A 14,993-nucleotide genomic window follows, 5' to 3' on the forward strand; every position below is an offset into this window, starting at 1 on the left:
AATACTCAAATCTTGATATTTTGAATAATCGAAACTTCATAACAAGAATTTACCAACAGCACTATGTCATGATTTTATTATTAGAGCTACTGTACCACAAACACTTCCCTGCTGCAGGTGGGCAGATGGTTTGCTATATATTATGGCTACTATACAACACAGCACGAATTGAGAAGCTTGTAATCAACAGAAATACATTTCTTAGACTTGAGCAGTCTTTGCAACACAAGATCAAGACACTTGCTAATTAAATAAGGACCTATAGACTAGTCCATAAAATCACAGCCTCAGCCTTCTTTCTATAATAGAACTATGTTCCTAAATTAGAGCCCAATGGATTTAATCATTTCTCAAAACCTAATTCTTAATACATTTATTTGGGGGGTTTCCACATTTGTATTATTCAAGGATTCAAACATTGAGACTATAGGCGAAGATGAGCCCAAGTCTAAAACATTAATTCATACTGATGCACCTAGCACCTAGTGATGAACAGAGAGATGATTTTTAGAAGGAAAGGATAAATAAACAATGGCACATGAAAAGAGAAATGCCAAATATGAGATTCCAAAGAATAAAACTAAGAATGATGGTAGATAGCAAAAGTTAGAATTGAAACAACTGGGTAGATTAAAAAATGGAGGGAAATTTTGCTCTGCATCCAAATGAATTGGAATAAATGCTTGGCGATTAATGCTGTCTGCTTTCTCAACAGTCTTCTATGGGAAATATGACCTTCCAAATTATGAATCTGAATAAAGTTGTGCCATGAATCCCTGGTATCTGGATTGTTATACTTCATTTCATGTGTCAACCTGACTGGGCTTCAGGATGTTCAGAAATTGTCTCAGCATTATTCTAGGCATTTGTCTGAGAGTGTTTCTGGATAATACTAAGTTTGTGGATAAGGAGACTGGGTAAAGTGAATTGTCATGCCTAACATGACATGATCTCATACAGTCAACATAGGAAATAGGTAAAGCAGAGGATGAGTAAAGGACATTTCCCAAATGAACTCAACCACATTGACTCTCCTGGCTTTGGAACTGGGCTGGAACTACAAATCAGCTTTCTTGAGTACCTGGTTTGCTGACTATAGACCATTAGACATTTTAAAATCTCCAAAGCCATATTAGACAATTCCTTATAATAAATTAAATTCAAGATAGATAAATAGACAGACAGATAGATAGACAGACATAAACAGGTACATTCATTCTTACATATATATACTACATGTATTGATACACAGACATGACAGTTGGAAATAAATCTTTGTGGTTTATTTTTGTCTGTCTGTCTATCATCCATCTATCTATCTTTCTATCTATCTAGTCTATCTATCATCTATTACTTATCTATTTATCACATTAGCATTGTTTATCTGGAAAACCGTAATGAAATTTTGCACCCCTAAATAAGTTTCTTTACAAAAATGATCAAAAAATGTAAAAGAATCTTTGCACCTAGTAGATGGACACTGGGTAGAAGAAGCTGGCAGTGCATGCTAAAATGGATACTACAGCAATTTAGTTAGTCATAGGAAAAATGAAAAAAGTACTAGAAACTAAAGTTTATCCCTAAAAGAAATCAGCAAAAACCGTACATGAACTATGTTCTAATGTTTTATGGAAGGTGGATCTTATGAAAATTAAAATAGAAATTTAGCTGAGAAGAAATCTAAAAGTATTGAAGCAACAACTTGATTCATTCTGGTTAGTTATGGGAACTACAAGAAAGAAAGACCAATTGAAAAATGAGGTAGCAGCTAGAATATTGACTTAGTGGGTCGAGTGTTTACTGTGCCAGCATCAGGACATATGTCTGTCTGTATTCCAAGCTCCCAAGTAAAGGCCAAGCCCATAAGCAGTGTTATGGGGGCGGGGGAGTTTAGAGAGGGGTATTTGGAGCCCATTTGCCAATCAGCCCATGCAAATTAGTGAATTGCACATTCACCAACTGACATTTTGTCAAAAATTAGGGTAGGGAGCCAATGAGGAAGAGATATTCACTCTCAACCTCTGGTTTCCACATGTATAACATGTTTACACTTACTTCAAGTATGTGCAATGATCCGTATGAATATATTCATATTACACAAAATATATACTACACCACACACACACACACACACACACACACACACACACACACACAAACACACACTACAAAAAGAGAAAGAGAAATGTTATTTTAAAGCAAAAATCAATGGTAACTCTGCTGGTTTGATTTTTTGTTGTAATAAATACAGATTAAAACCAGTTTTGGAGAAAAGAGTTTAATTTCAACTATATTTTCCTATGCAAGTTCATTATTGAGGGAATCAAGGGCAAGAACCAGGAGGTAAGGACTAAAGCAGAGACCATGGAGTAATGATGTTGTTTTCTGGCTTGTTCCTCATGGCTTGCTCACCTTGCTCTCTTAATCAACACAGGATAGTTATCCAGTCCTTGCACTGCTCACAGTAGGCTGGGTAATCCCCCATCAACCATCAATTAAGAAAATGCTTCACAGACATGCCCATAGGCCAACACAATGAAGTAAATTCCCCAATAAAGGTTTCTGGTGATATATTCCCCAATATGTTGGGTACCTTAATAAACTTATCTGGGGATCAGAAGACAGAGCCAGCTACTAGATCAGACACAGAGGCCACACAGTGATGGCACATACCCTTAATCCTGTCACTCAGGAGGCAGAGATCCGAGTTCAAGGCCACACTAGGAACAGAGCCAGGCATGTTGGCACACACCTTTAATCCCAGCACTAGGAAAGAAGATGGCAGGACACAGAAAAGTATATAAGGTGTGAGGAAAAAGAAAGTCTCGCTCTTTCAGCAGAGGATTTCATAGGGGTAAGAACTAGTTAGTGGCTTGCTCTCTGCCTCTCTGGTCTTTCAGCTTTTAACCCCACATCTGGCTTTGGATTATTTTATTAATAAGACCATTTAGCAATTTGTGTCACAAAGGTTCCCTCCTCCAAAATGACCCAATTTGTGTCCAGCTCACAAAAAAACTTATCAGCACGGTAATTGAAAGACCTGGAAAACTCTCAGACTTTCCACATCCTAGAGAGTTAGAAAACATTTAGAAGACAGATTGCAGCTAACATGTCACTTGACAGGAGTTTATGGGATTCCATAAGCTGAAACCTTTGGCCTAAACTGACAGGGAAAGAGCTAGTACAAAATGAAGGATGACGTCAGGCTATTAAATTTGACAGGATGTGATGACAGGACTTTTGACTGTAAGCATGTACTGCTCTTAAGAAGACAAAAAATAAACCTGAAGGAGCTTCGGGAATGACCATGGACACTGGAGCAGTTTCAACAGACTGAATGTCTTCCACCTGAAGTGATGCTGCCCCCACATGGAGTGTGGGAGACAGGATATTGAGCTGGAAGATGATGCTTGAACCTCAAGATAAAACTTTTTATTTTTAATTTGCAGATTTGGGATTTGCTTGGGAGCTGTCACTTCTCTCTTCCTTCCAATTTAACCTTTTTCTATTAGGAAGAGGAAAATCTATCCTGTGACTATTTTATAATTATTTTAGAAGTCACATATAACTTGCCTTTTCACAGGAAGAAGGAAATTTTGCTTCAAGATGAATCATTCTGTTAATTATATCTATGCCTGATTTAGAAGATACTTATGATGTTTTGGGCATTAGAGTTTATACTGGAGCAAGTAAAGACTCGGTGATAAAGGAAGTATTGGATGTACTTGAATATAAAGAGGAATAAATTTGGAGAACTGAGCTAGAAGGTTAGGGCTCAAATTCTATTCCACTCTTCCTACATTCATAAAATGAGCCTCCAAACACAAATATGACATTTGCAGGTGGAGCTGAGAAAAATTAGGCTTCCACGAGATCTTAACAGGGCTCCCTGAGATGAGATCAATGTCCTAATAACAAGGACACCAGTGTCCTCCGTTTTTGTTTCCTGCCATGGCATAACAAAGAGAAGTCACACAACTCCCAGCCAAGAAGAGGCTCCAAATTTTTATCCATATAATGGTACCTTGATCTTGGATACCCATTCTCCAGAATTTATTCTCTAATTAATCTCCATTATTTAATTGATCCAGGCTGTAGAGACATGTGCTTTGGTCAAATGTTGGGAGGGCTTGCTGGCTGGTCAGATGTTGCAAACTATCATGATCTGAGAGCTTTTTTTCCAAAGCTCAAGACATGGGGACACCCTCACCCACAGTAAGACTTCCTGCTCTCCACCTGGTCATCTAAAGAATGTCTCCAGGACCTGAGGACTGACCTCTGAAAGCTGTCTTTACACCTGGATGCCTGATCTGTCTCTAGGAAACCACGTGGTAACTAAAACATATCCTAGGAGCTCTGCTATAGGACCCTGCTGCCACATACACAGCCTGGTGATAGGAGCATGCCACTTAATGCAAATTAGGATTTCCCCCCAGGCTTCCCAATCCTATATATTTCCTATAGTCTGGGCTAAAGGTGCATTGATTCACAGAAGTCACTTCCCAGAGGGTTGTCTCTGTCATGTTCATGTGCCATGCAAGGACTTATGTCATCAGTTCTGCCCCTTTGTCCATGTGGACTGGTGGCCAACTGCCAACTGCCCACAAAGACAAAGGGGAACCCCTACAGTCAAAGATAAAGCAATACTGTTGAAAATAAATTAATTAGACAAAATTGAAATTCTAAAAGGAGGACAGAGAAAAAGGAGATTCAAAAGTAATTAAAGAGTAATGATCTATCAACCAATAATCATCAGTCAGAGCAGAGGTGAGAGGTGCACAGATAGAGGAATTTGTTTAAAGAAAAGTTTGAAACCACACAAAAAATTAAGATGTGTTTGAAGAGACATAACTCAAACAGAAATCTAAACAGGAAGTTGAAAGGCTTCAACTTATTGTGTGGCAACAGCGATCATATAGGAAGACGATAGCTACATGATTCTTTTGCATTGTCTGGTTTCATTGCCAGGGGTAAAATTTTTGATGATTCTTCTATAAAATTTTCCATATGGTCCTCAGAATTAATGTAGGTGGACCACAGAAATCATTTAAAATCCAGTGTACCCTAACAATGTTTTTTGTTTGTTTGTTTTTTGTTTTTCCAGACAGGGTTTCTCTGTGTAGTTTTGTGTACTTGTCCTGGATCTCGATTTGTAGACCAGGTTGGCCTCCAACTCACAGAGATCCGCCTGGCTCTGCCTCCCAAGGGCTGGGATTAAAGGCATGTGCCACTGCCGCCCACCTCTAACAATGTTTTTAATATGCCTGACTGACATAAAGGTCATAATTTGTTACTGCATATAAAATACTAATTCATAATAAGAATATTAAGGCAGAGATGTGACTTTCTTAACACTGTTCTTTACAATGATCACCATAATATTAACATAAGTGTTAATACAATACAATCCACTATTAGAAAAAATATGCTTTGGTATTTATTTTTTTATATTGGGAGAAAGTTTATAATATATGAGACAAATTAGCATATATATATGTATATAAACATATACACCATTATAACAATACATTCAAGTTATACATTAGCAGATTAAGAATATAAAATCTTAATGATCATTAATTTAGCTAACTGTGATTAAGAGGAAATGATTAATAAATAAATTCCAGGTAAAACATACAGTACATGATGACTGTCTGAGGAACATGAGAAGAAAAGGCAGTGAAAGAGATCTCCTGCAATTTTAGTTTCACTGTCCAGTTGAAAGGATCTGCAGGAAACAAATACAATGAGGAACTGTTCAGGTGGAACATTTGCAGCTATGTTGAGTTCGGGATGCACAGTGTTCTTAGAAGCAGAAATATCCAGAGAAGATCTGCAATATCATGCCCACAAAGAAAATTAGATGGAGATATTTCTTCAATGGTCAAAATAGGTCCAAGGAGAGGGTTATGAGAATGGAAAGCGAGAGGTAAACTGAGCATATAAAGCCGATATAGGTTTATTTGCTTTCTCTTCCATTACATTGCAGTTTGAAATTTTAAAGTGATTGGAAGTAGAACAGGGTGATTCATTGGTGGTGAAATTTTTCAGTCTTTAAAAGCATCTGCCATTCAAGATGGTACCATGAGGCTTTAAAGTAAAGTTTCTCTGTAAAATTAGTGGGGTGCTGATTTTATTTCTTTTCTTTTTTTTTTAAGACTTTTTTTTTTTTTTGGTTTTTTGAGCCAGGGTTTCTCTGTGTAGCTTTGCGCCTTTTCCTGGAACTCACTTGGTAGCCCAGGCTGGCCTCGAACTCACAGAGATCCACCTGCCTCTGCCTCCCGAGTGCTGGGATTAAAGGCGTGCGCCACCACCGCCCGGCGATTTTATTTCTTTATTGTACAGAGTAATGACTTTGAAACAGAATCCTTACATAAAATAACTAAAAGTATGTGAGTTTCTACATTTTCTTGTGCAGTATGTTAGCTAAATTTCAGATCAACATAAATCCATTTAAACTAAAATTTTAATTGATGTCCTAGCTGTGATTAAAATATCTCTAGAAGAAGCAATTTAAGGAGAAAGCATCCAGGTATGCTACCGTAGGGAAGTCGATGTAGAAACTTGAAGCAGCTGACCACATCCACAGTCAAGAGAGGACGCTGAATGGATGGATGCGTGCTTATCTTGTCATGCAGTTTAACTTCTGTCTTATAACATCCAGGACTCCAACCCAGGAGCAGCCATTCCTATGGGGATGGGTCTTCTCACATTAATTAGCATAATCAAGACAAGCTCCACCAGAAATTCTACAGACCAACCTGACCTGTACAATCTCTCATCTAGACTATTCTCTCAGGTGACTCTAGAGCATATCAAGTTGACAACCAAACTAACTATAACAATTACATATTGAGGAAAAAGGCATCCAAAGAAGACACATTGTTTCTTCTCAAGGAATTAAAATTCTCTCCATCCATAGGTAACATACTAATGTACCTCTACTATATTTTTCATTGAAAATATCAAACATTCGCTTCTCCATTTTTCTTCTACTTCTAAGCACTATATTTGTAGCAGGTTGTGTTTTACATGCAGCGATGTGTCATTTCATAAAATCCTTGTCCTCGATACAGAGATGAACCCATGAGATCATAATGAAACTGAAATTCCTGTTTCTTTGTGTTATCAGAGCTTTCAGGACCACGACGTACAACAGAGTTCCTATGTTTGTGGCGATGCCGGCATGAACAAACCTGTGCTATCAGTCATATAAAAATACAGCAACACAATCATGCATATATATCACAGACTACTTGATAACAAAGACATGGTGCTGACAAAGACTACAGCAGCGGGCAGCCATATCATCCTGGCACTCCACATGCACTCCTTCTTACTGGCTCCCACAGCAATGGACGCCCCTATAAGCATCATTTGTACTAAGTACCCAATGGTGTACTATTTATTTTATACCTTTGTAGTATTTTCCCTGTACCTTTTCTATGTTTAGATATGCGGCATATACAAATATTTAATATTATCTTGGCATTAACCCCAGTATTCAGTGCAATATCAGGCTGTACAGCTTTGTAGCCTATGGCAACAGTGTATACTGTCTACTAAAAGGTTGTTACTCTCTCCCAGCCACCTGTGTGTAAATAGACTATGGCAGAGGCCACTCGGCAAAGCATTCATGTATATTTCGGAGGGCGTAGCCATTAAATGGCATAGACTGACTTTCCCTCTTTAAAAAAAAAATACGTGCAGTGTACCTCTACTAATTTTCACTTATGGCCTCATTATTTTCAATCTGAAGTTAACACAATGAGTGTTCTATAATGTAACTCAAGTTTTCTCATCAGTTAACTTACTGGATAATAGAGCTGTGTAATTTCAGTGTTAAGTAACTAGTAGTCTGCTCTCGGTTGTAACCAGAGGGAGAAAGGAGACCTTGTATCAGCACATCACCAACATGACAGCACCTAGTATGGTTGCTTCTGTCAAACACCTGAGTGGAGATGGACAATTTTATTTTAATTTTATATTTCTAATTATTCTAATTATAAACCTGAGAATCTCTTCATATCCTGATTACAATTTAGATACCTCTTATGAAATTTCCCATGACCTTTTTTTTTTTTTGTTCATTTCTTTGTTTTGTTTTGGTGGGTTGGTTGGTTTTGGTTTATCAAGACAGGGTTTCTCTGTGTAACCTTGGCTATCCTAGAACTCACTCTGTAAACCAAGCTGGCCTTGAACTCAGGTATCCTGCCACTGCCTTCCAAATTCTAGGATTAAAGGCATGCATAATCACTGCCTGGCTACTTTTATGAAATTTTGTTTCTACTTCTAGATGATAGGAAGGTTCTTAGGTAAACTTGCTGGGAGCACAAAGGTCCTTTCACTCACAGATAGCACTAGAGACATCAGGAATGTTAAACACTCAGGCTAAACGCTTTTCAAAGGAAAAGATGTATAACCTCTTTTCCACGCAAACAATCTGGGAATGGAGATGGCTAATAGCTTATTAGGTAACTCCTTCACTATCTATATGGCCTCCCCAAGCTCCCACAACCAGGACAGGAGGAGGTTGCTAATAGTCAAGATGACCTCTGCACTGTCTGCTTGATGAAAGCCACACCAGATTCTCCCCTGGCCCCTTAAAATGACACACCTAGCTGATCTATAGAACCCATATTCATGGAAGAAGTGACATGTACTTTGATAATAGTATTGATGTAATTAAGCCTCTTTGTGAACAGAGGATTGTGTTATACCAGAAATTTTTTTTTCTAAATTATAGTGTAGTAAAAATATACCTAAAATAAACTGTTCAGTATCAGACACTAGAAGTCTGAATCCAAACAAGCTCCTAAGTCATGTGGAACTGGACTTCTTTCTTGCCTCACATGGATTGCCACTCTGATCTTCATTGTGCTTGAAGAGAACCCCACATTTACTAAGTTCATAATATTCTCCCTCCACTGAAGAAGAAATTAGTAATCAAATAGATTAGCTTTAAACAGTGCCTTCATATATCTATATATGTTAGGGTATGTGTTCACCAGATCCAATAATTATTATCCAGCCAGAAGTTTAGTTAATCATTTCTATAAAAGTTTTATGACTATTAAAATGTTCATAATAACAAACTTCTTGTGAAAAAATCATGGGATTCCCACACATTTATGTTTTGTTTGTTCAGTGAGGATTTTTTTTTGAGAATTTCATAAAAGTATTTACATCATTCTTACCTTTCCCTATCCCCCTTACAACCCCTCACTTGTCCTCCCCATCCCCTCTCAATTTATGACCTCTTCTTTAATTATTGCTACACACACACACACACACACACACACACACACACACACACATACACACACACACACACAATGTTTATATGGGTTTCCACTTGGGATCAGCTAACCTATCAGATGGCTTATCTCTGGAGCAGCCTGATTATTCTTCTGACTTCAAGCATTAATTGCTTGTAGCTATTACTCTAGGATTGAGGCCTTGTGAGATTCTCATCATCCATATTGTGCTGTTAAATGTATAAATCTTGTTTATGTGACTATATTGTTAAGGTTTCATGGGTTTAGCTCCCTGCTGTATATCAAAGTCATAAAGCATATGACCCGGTCCAGTGTTACTATTGGCTCATTTCAGTATTTTAAGTCCTTGCTGAATTTTTCTTCCGTATTGAAATTGGGCATCCATTTTCTGACATTTTTTTCTATGCTCCTGGTTTCTTCTCCTGGATTAAATTCATCTATTGGTTGAAATTCTTTGAAACCAGTCATCACTTTTTCCTATAAACATCTGAAATTTTCATCCAGCATTTTATGAATTTCAGCATCACTTGGGATCAGCAATTGAGTGGTTATATTCTTCTGGAGGAGTTGAGTTTTCTTGCTTTTTCCATGTTTCTTGTGTTCTGAGTTTCAGTTTTCTCTTTTGTAAGTTTGGGTATCTCTTCTGTTTAATTTTGAGATTCACTTATGAGCAGCCTACCTTTGGGGGGAAGATCCCCAGCCCCACATCTGTGACCTACAAATGTGAGATTTCCTGTAACTGTGACCATGTGCTGAAGCCCTTAGTAGTTCTGTGTCTTGATAGCCCAGTGTGTCAGGAAGCGAGGAGTCATGGGCAGTGATGCTTCTGAAGGCCAAAGGAGCAAATGCTGCCTTTCCTGAAGTATAGAACAATCAATGGTGATGTATTAAGTTTAGAAATTACAATTTATTGTAGATAGACTATTTTTAAAACTATATTGATTTTTTGGGCAAAGGGGTCCCATGGGAACCCCCAAACAGCCCAGACTGTAGTTTCTTCTCCACAAAATGACAGCCAATACCTACACAACTCATTGAACTTGAATAAGTCAGGCTGGTATCTACATAGAGCCTTCACATCGACATTTTTGCATCTCTACTACAGGAAGATACTCTGTACACTACGGGAGGAGAAACACATACACCATTCTAACCAGAAACCTGCTGATCTACAGTGGTGTTCTGCCTGCAGGATATGCCAGTGAAATATTGGTACAAAGCTCATGGGAGTCACCAACCAATATCTGATTTAACTTAAGGCCCACTCCACAAGATGGAATCCATAGCCATAATGATTGAGTGATCAAGAAGCTGAGACTAGATAGCCCAGGAACCTATGGTAACCACTTTCTGTTTACATTTAAAAACAGCTTCAAAAATAGAACTCATTCTTAGTTCTATTAACTGAACCAAAACCCTGTGTTCATAAGCCATATGGGGCAATTTGATACTGTTATTCTAATGCAATTATTCTGCTAAAGTCCTGTTTTTTATACCTAAAGTTTAGTGCATCTCAAAACCACCATCACAGAAGCTTCTTTTTACAGTGGAAAGTGATTAATACAGAGACTCACAAGTAGTCCTGCTGTGGGATGGTCTGTATGTCAAATTACTCTAATTGGTCAATAAATAAAACACTGATTGGCCAGTGGCTAGGCAGGAAGTATAGGCAGGACTAACAGAGAGGAGAAAAGGAAGAGCAGGAAGGCGGAAGGAGTCACTGCCAGCCACTGCCATGACAAGCAACATGTGAAGACGCCGGTAAGTGACGAGCCACATGGCAAGGTATAGATTTATGGAAATAGATTAATTTAAGCTATAAGAATAGTTAGCAAGAAGCCTGCCACGGCCATACAGTTTGTAAGCAATATAAGTCTCTGTGTTTACTTGGTTGGGTCTGAGTGGCTGAGGAACTGGCGAGTGAGTGACAGAGATTTGTCCTGACTGTGGGCCAGGCAGGAAAACTCTAGCTACATAGTCCCTGTTGAAAGAGTCAGAGATTATGGGGTTTTCAGCTCTAAGTAGTTCATCTTTATCACATTCCTTTATGTTAAATGATCATTGCAATGAGGGAGACAGAAAGGGTGTAAGAGAAACATCATTTTCAGGACATGGCAGTGACATCACACATATAAAATCAGAGAGACTGTGTCCATATTCATAAGATATACCTGAGAACAAGCCAGCAAAAATCCCAACATGAACTAGGTAGAGACTCGTAAGTCCTACCCCTAGCCGAGAAGGTATTGGCAATTGATGTCTCCTGGCTGAGAGAAAGTGTGCTTTCTTCAGCAATGTGGCCCCTGAAAGGTTACCTATGATCCAATAGACGGTCCAATGCCCATTCACATACAGGCAGCAGTAAGTGGACTCAGTGGGTTTTAAAAATTGCGGCACATAAAATTAGGAGTTGTGTGAGGGTAGGTAGGATAAGGGAAAAATTGGATGGGAGGGAATAGAAAATGGTTTTGATCAAAATACATTGTAAGCATGTAAGAAATTATCAATAAAGAAAAACAATGATGTATCTGAATATGTAACCAGAAGGAATCCCTGTTCATAGTAAAATTAATAAAATGAGAAAAATAAACAAGCAAGTACTGATCATGATCTCTGCAGCAGACTCCAGTATCTCCATATTGGAGGTCATGTGAAGTTAGGATGAATCATCTTACCAATGACTGCTATCTAGTTCATAATAGAGACTCAGTTTTCACAACTGTGTTTTCTGTCCAAATCAGAGCCAGATCTCTGGACCCTTATACCTATCAGGTCAAATGTGCCTACCTTGAAATTCAGGTAATGAGAGAATGAGAGAAGCTGAATATATGGACTCATAAGTTGAATAAAAAGTCCTATGTTAAAAATGTGATCTCCAGATTGGTGTTTTGGGAGGTGATGGATGCTTTGGAAGGTGTGGCTTAATGTGAATTTGACTGTGCCTTTAAGGATAGTAATGGAACCTAGACAAGCTTCTTCCTTGGTGTTTTCCTATTCTGGATAATAAATAAAGGACCTCCTCTCCCACATGTTCTCACCTTATATGACACCACAGTTCCCAAACAATGAGAAAAGTGAGTATAACATATGCCTTTGAAATTGTGCATCTCAGTTAATTATTGTAGTAATAAAAGGCCACCAGCTCAGTTTTTGTACTTACATTTTTTTATTTTTTTTCAAGCTGTGTTCGTTAGTTACAAAATAATGAAAATTTCTTTTTGATCACTTTCATGGTTTATTCTTTTAGAGAATACTTCTTAGGTTGCTCTGGAGTAGCTGCCATTTCTCAAAGTTACATTTCCATTCTGTTGTTTGGCTCCTGAGAAGGGCATGGGTGAATGGAAGTGCTTCAGGAGATCATGCCAGAGATAACTGGGTGCTTTCTGCCAAAGGCAGGGACACAATCTCACTCCAGGGATCCAAATAGTCGTCTTTAGTACATCAAGATCAACCTTTAGATGTAAGGATAGGTGTTCAGCTGTGCTTGAGTTAATTATATGTTAAAGTTTAGGATTATAAGGAAGTACTTTTTTGATGAAACGTTTTTAATTTGAATGGCATGTTCTTATCATGAATAGTAAATCAAGAAATATAAAGTGCACAGGAGCTACCAGAAGTATAGACACCAATAATGACAATCATATCTGTGAAACTCATGAATTTGCCACCTTAAGAGTCCTTAGATCTTGTAAAACTGGTTAACAAATAAAATAAATAAATAAAATTAATTATAAACATCTCTTCACTCAGAAAAAATCTTTTATTGTAGCTTGTGAATCAAGTCCTACAGAAATTGAGATTTTTTTCCCCCATTGTATATGAGACTCTGTCTTCCTTATTCTTGCCTTCCTGCTTTGGGATTTGACATAGATGGAATGTAAACAATAAAGGATTTTTCAAGTCTCTTCACCTGACAAGGACATTGTGTAGAAATATAATAGACATAAATTTACTTTACAATATGCAGTTGATTTTATGAGTAGGAAAACATAATCTGACTTTTATGTTATGGTTTATTTTCTAGGATTAAATCAATTTTTAAATAATGTGAAAAGAAAGATTGTATGTCTAAACGTTCACTCTGGAGCTGTGTACTTAGCATTTGTATCATGTACATACTTTAATGGATTTTAATTAAGTAATCATAATTACTCAGATTTAGTCGTTCCTACATAGTTTTCAAGATCAAAATGCTTTAGAAAGGGAACAGAAAATGGAATAGAATGGGAGCTCCCCTCCCAAAAAATATGGTAACCATACTTATCAGTTTTCAGTGACTTTCCACTCTGTCATACACACACACACACACACACACACACACACACACTTGAAAAAGTTTTACTTTTTTTTTTTTTTTTTTTTGGTTTTTCGAGAGAGGGTTTCTCTGTGTAGCTTTGCGCCTTTCCTGGATCTCGCTCTGTAGACCAGGCTGGCCTCGAACTCACAAAGATCCTCCTGGCTCTGCCTCCCGAGTGCTGGGATTAAAGGCGTGTGCCACCACCGCCCGGCTCAAGTTTTACTTTTTATTATATTGACTTTGATTGATATTGGCTTGGTAAACTATATGACCTGGGTCACATGTTTTGAAAGAAAATTTTATTTATAATCATGATTTGATTTTTTTCAGTTCTGCATTGCTCTTTCCTTAGTCAATTTTACTTTATTAGGTGAGTAATTTTAGAATTTTTTTTCTTGTAGATGCAGATGGAAAAGTTAACATAAATTGGCCTACACTATAGAGCTATCAAACAACTTGGATCTTTAAAACTTGCATGTCCTGGCAACTGTTGTTTGTTAATATAGTTATACACAAATCGTCTTTTTCAATTATTAAAAAGCATTCGCAGTGGTGGATATCCCAGAGATTTAGCCACTCCTCTATTCATGAGTGTTCATGTTGTCTTCACATTTTACTGACATAGGAATGTATCTTATGTTAGTTTCTCAGTACTTGATTTGCTTTTTAATGGACACTTTAAAGCTTCCATGTTACAACTCTAGAGAACCCAGGAGCATTCCTTAAAATGTGTTTTAGTGTATCTGTTATAAATTGCTTTCAATTTTTTAATAATTCTTACTTTTTTCTCAATATGAATATTGATTTAATATCCTACTGAAGTATATTTTCTTTCTTTCTTTTTCTTATTTTTTTTTTTTTTTTTTTTTTTTTGGTTTTTCGAGACAGGGTTTCTCTTGTGTAGCTTTGCGCCTTTCCTGGAACTCACTTGGTAGCCCAGGCTGGCCTCGAACTCACAGAGATCCGCCTGGCTCTGCCTCCCAAGTGCTGGGATTAAAGGTGTGCGCCACCACCGCCCGGCTCTGAAGTATATTTTCAATCAGTATTCTTAATAGTTCTATATGCTTAGATACATTATCATCATTATTGTTGACAAACAGGTGTTTATAAAGAATAATAAGTGTTTTTATGAATGAAACATTCTTTTTGTACTATTTTTATTGATATTATACAGAGTTATCATTTTCAAATTTAAAACATTTTTAAAAAAGAAATGCATCTTTAGGTCTTTATATGTCCTCTTCAAATTTTCAAATTGCAATCTGTCATATTTCTGACTAGCAAATTTATATTGCAACAGTCTTGTCGTAAGAGTCAACCATAGAGATAACTTTGTGACACAAATATAAAAGAAAATGATGACAAAATCCAGTGTTGATGAATGTGTAGAGAAATAAGTACTTTCTTTTACTACTTTA

The sequence above is a fragment of the Peromyscus maniculatus genome, chromosome 7 (genome assembly GCF_049852395.1).
Source record: "Peromyscus maniculatus bairdii isolate BWxNUB_F1_BW_parent chromosome 7, HU_Pman_BW_mat_3.1, whole genome shotgun sequence".
NCBI classification, from domain to species: domain Eukaryota; kingdom Metazoa; phylum Chordata; class Mammalia; order Rodentia; family Cricetidae; genus Peromyscus; species Peromyscus maniculatus.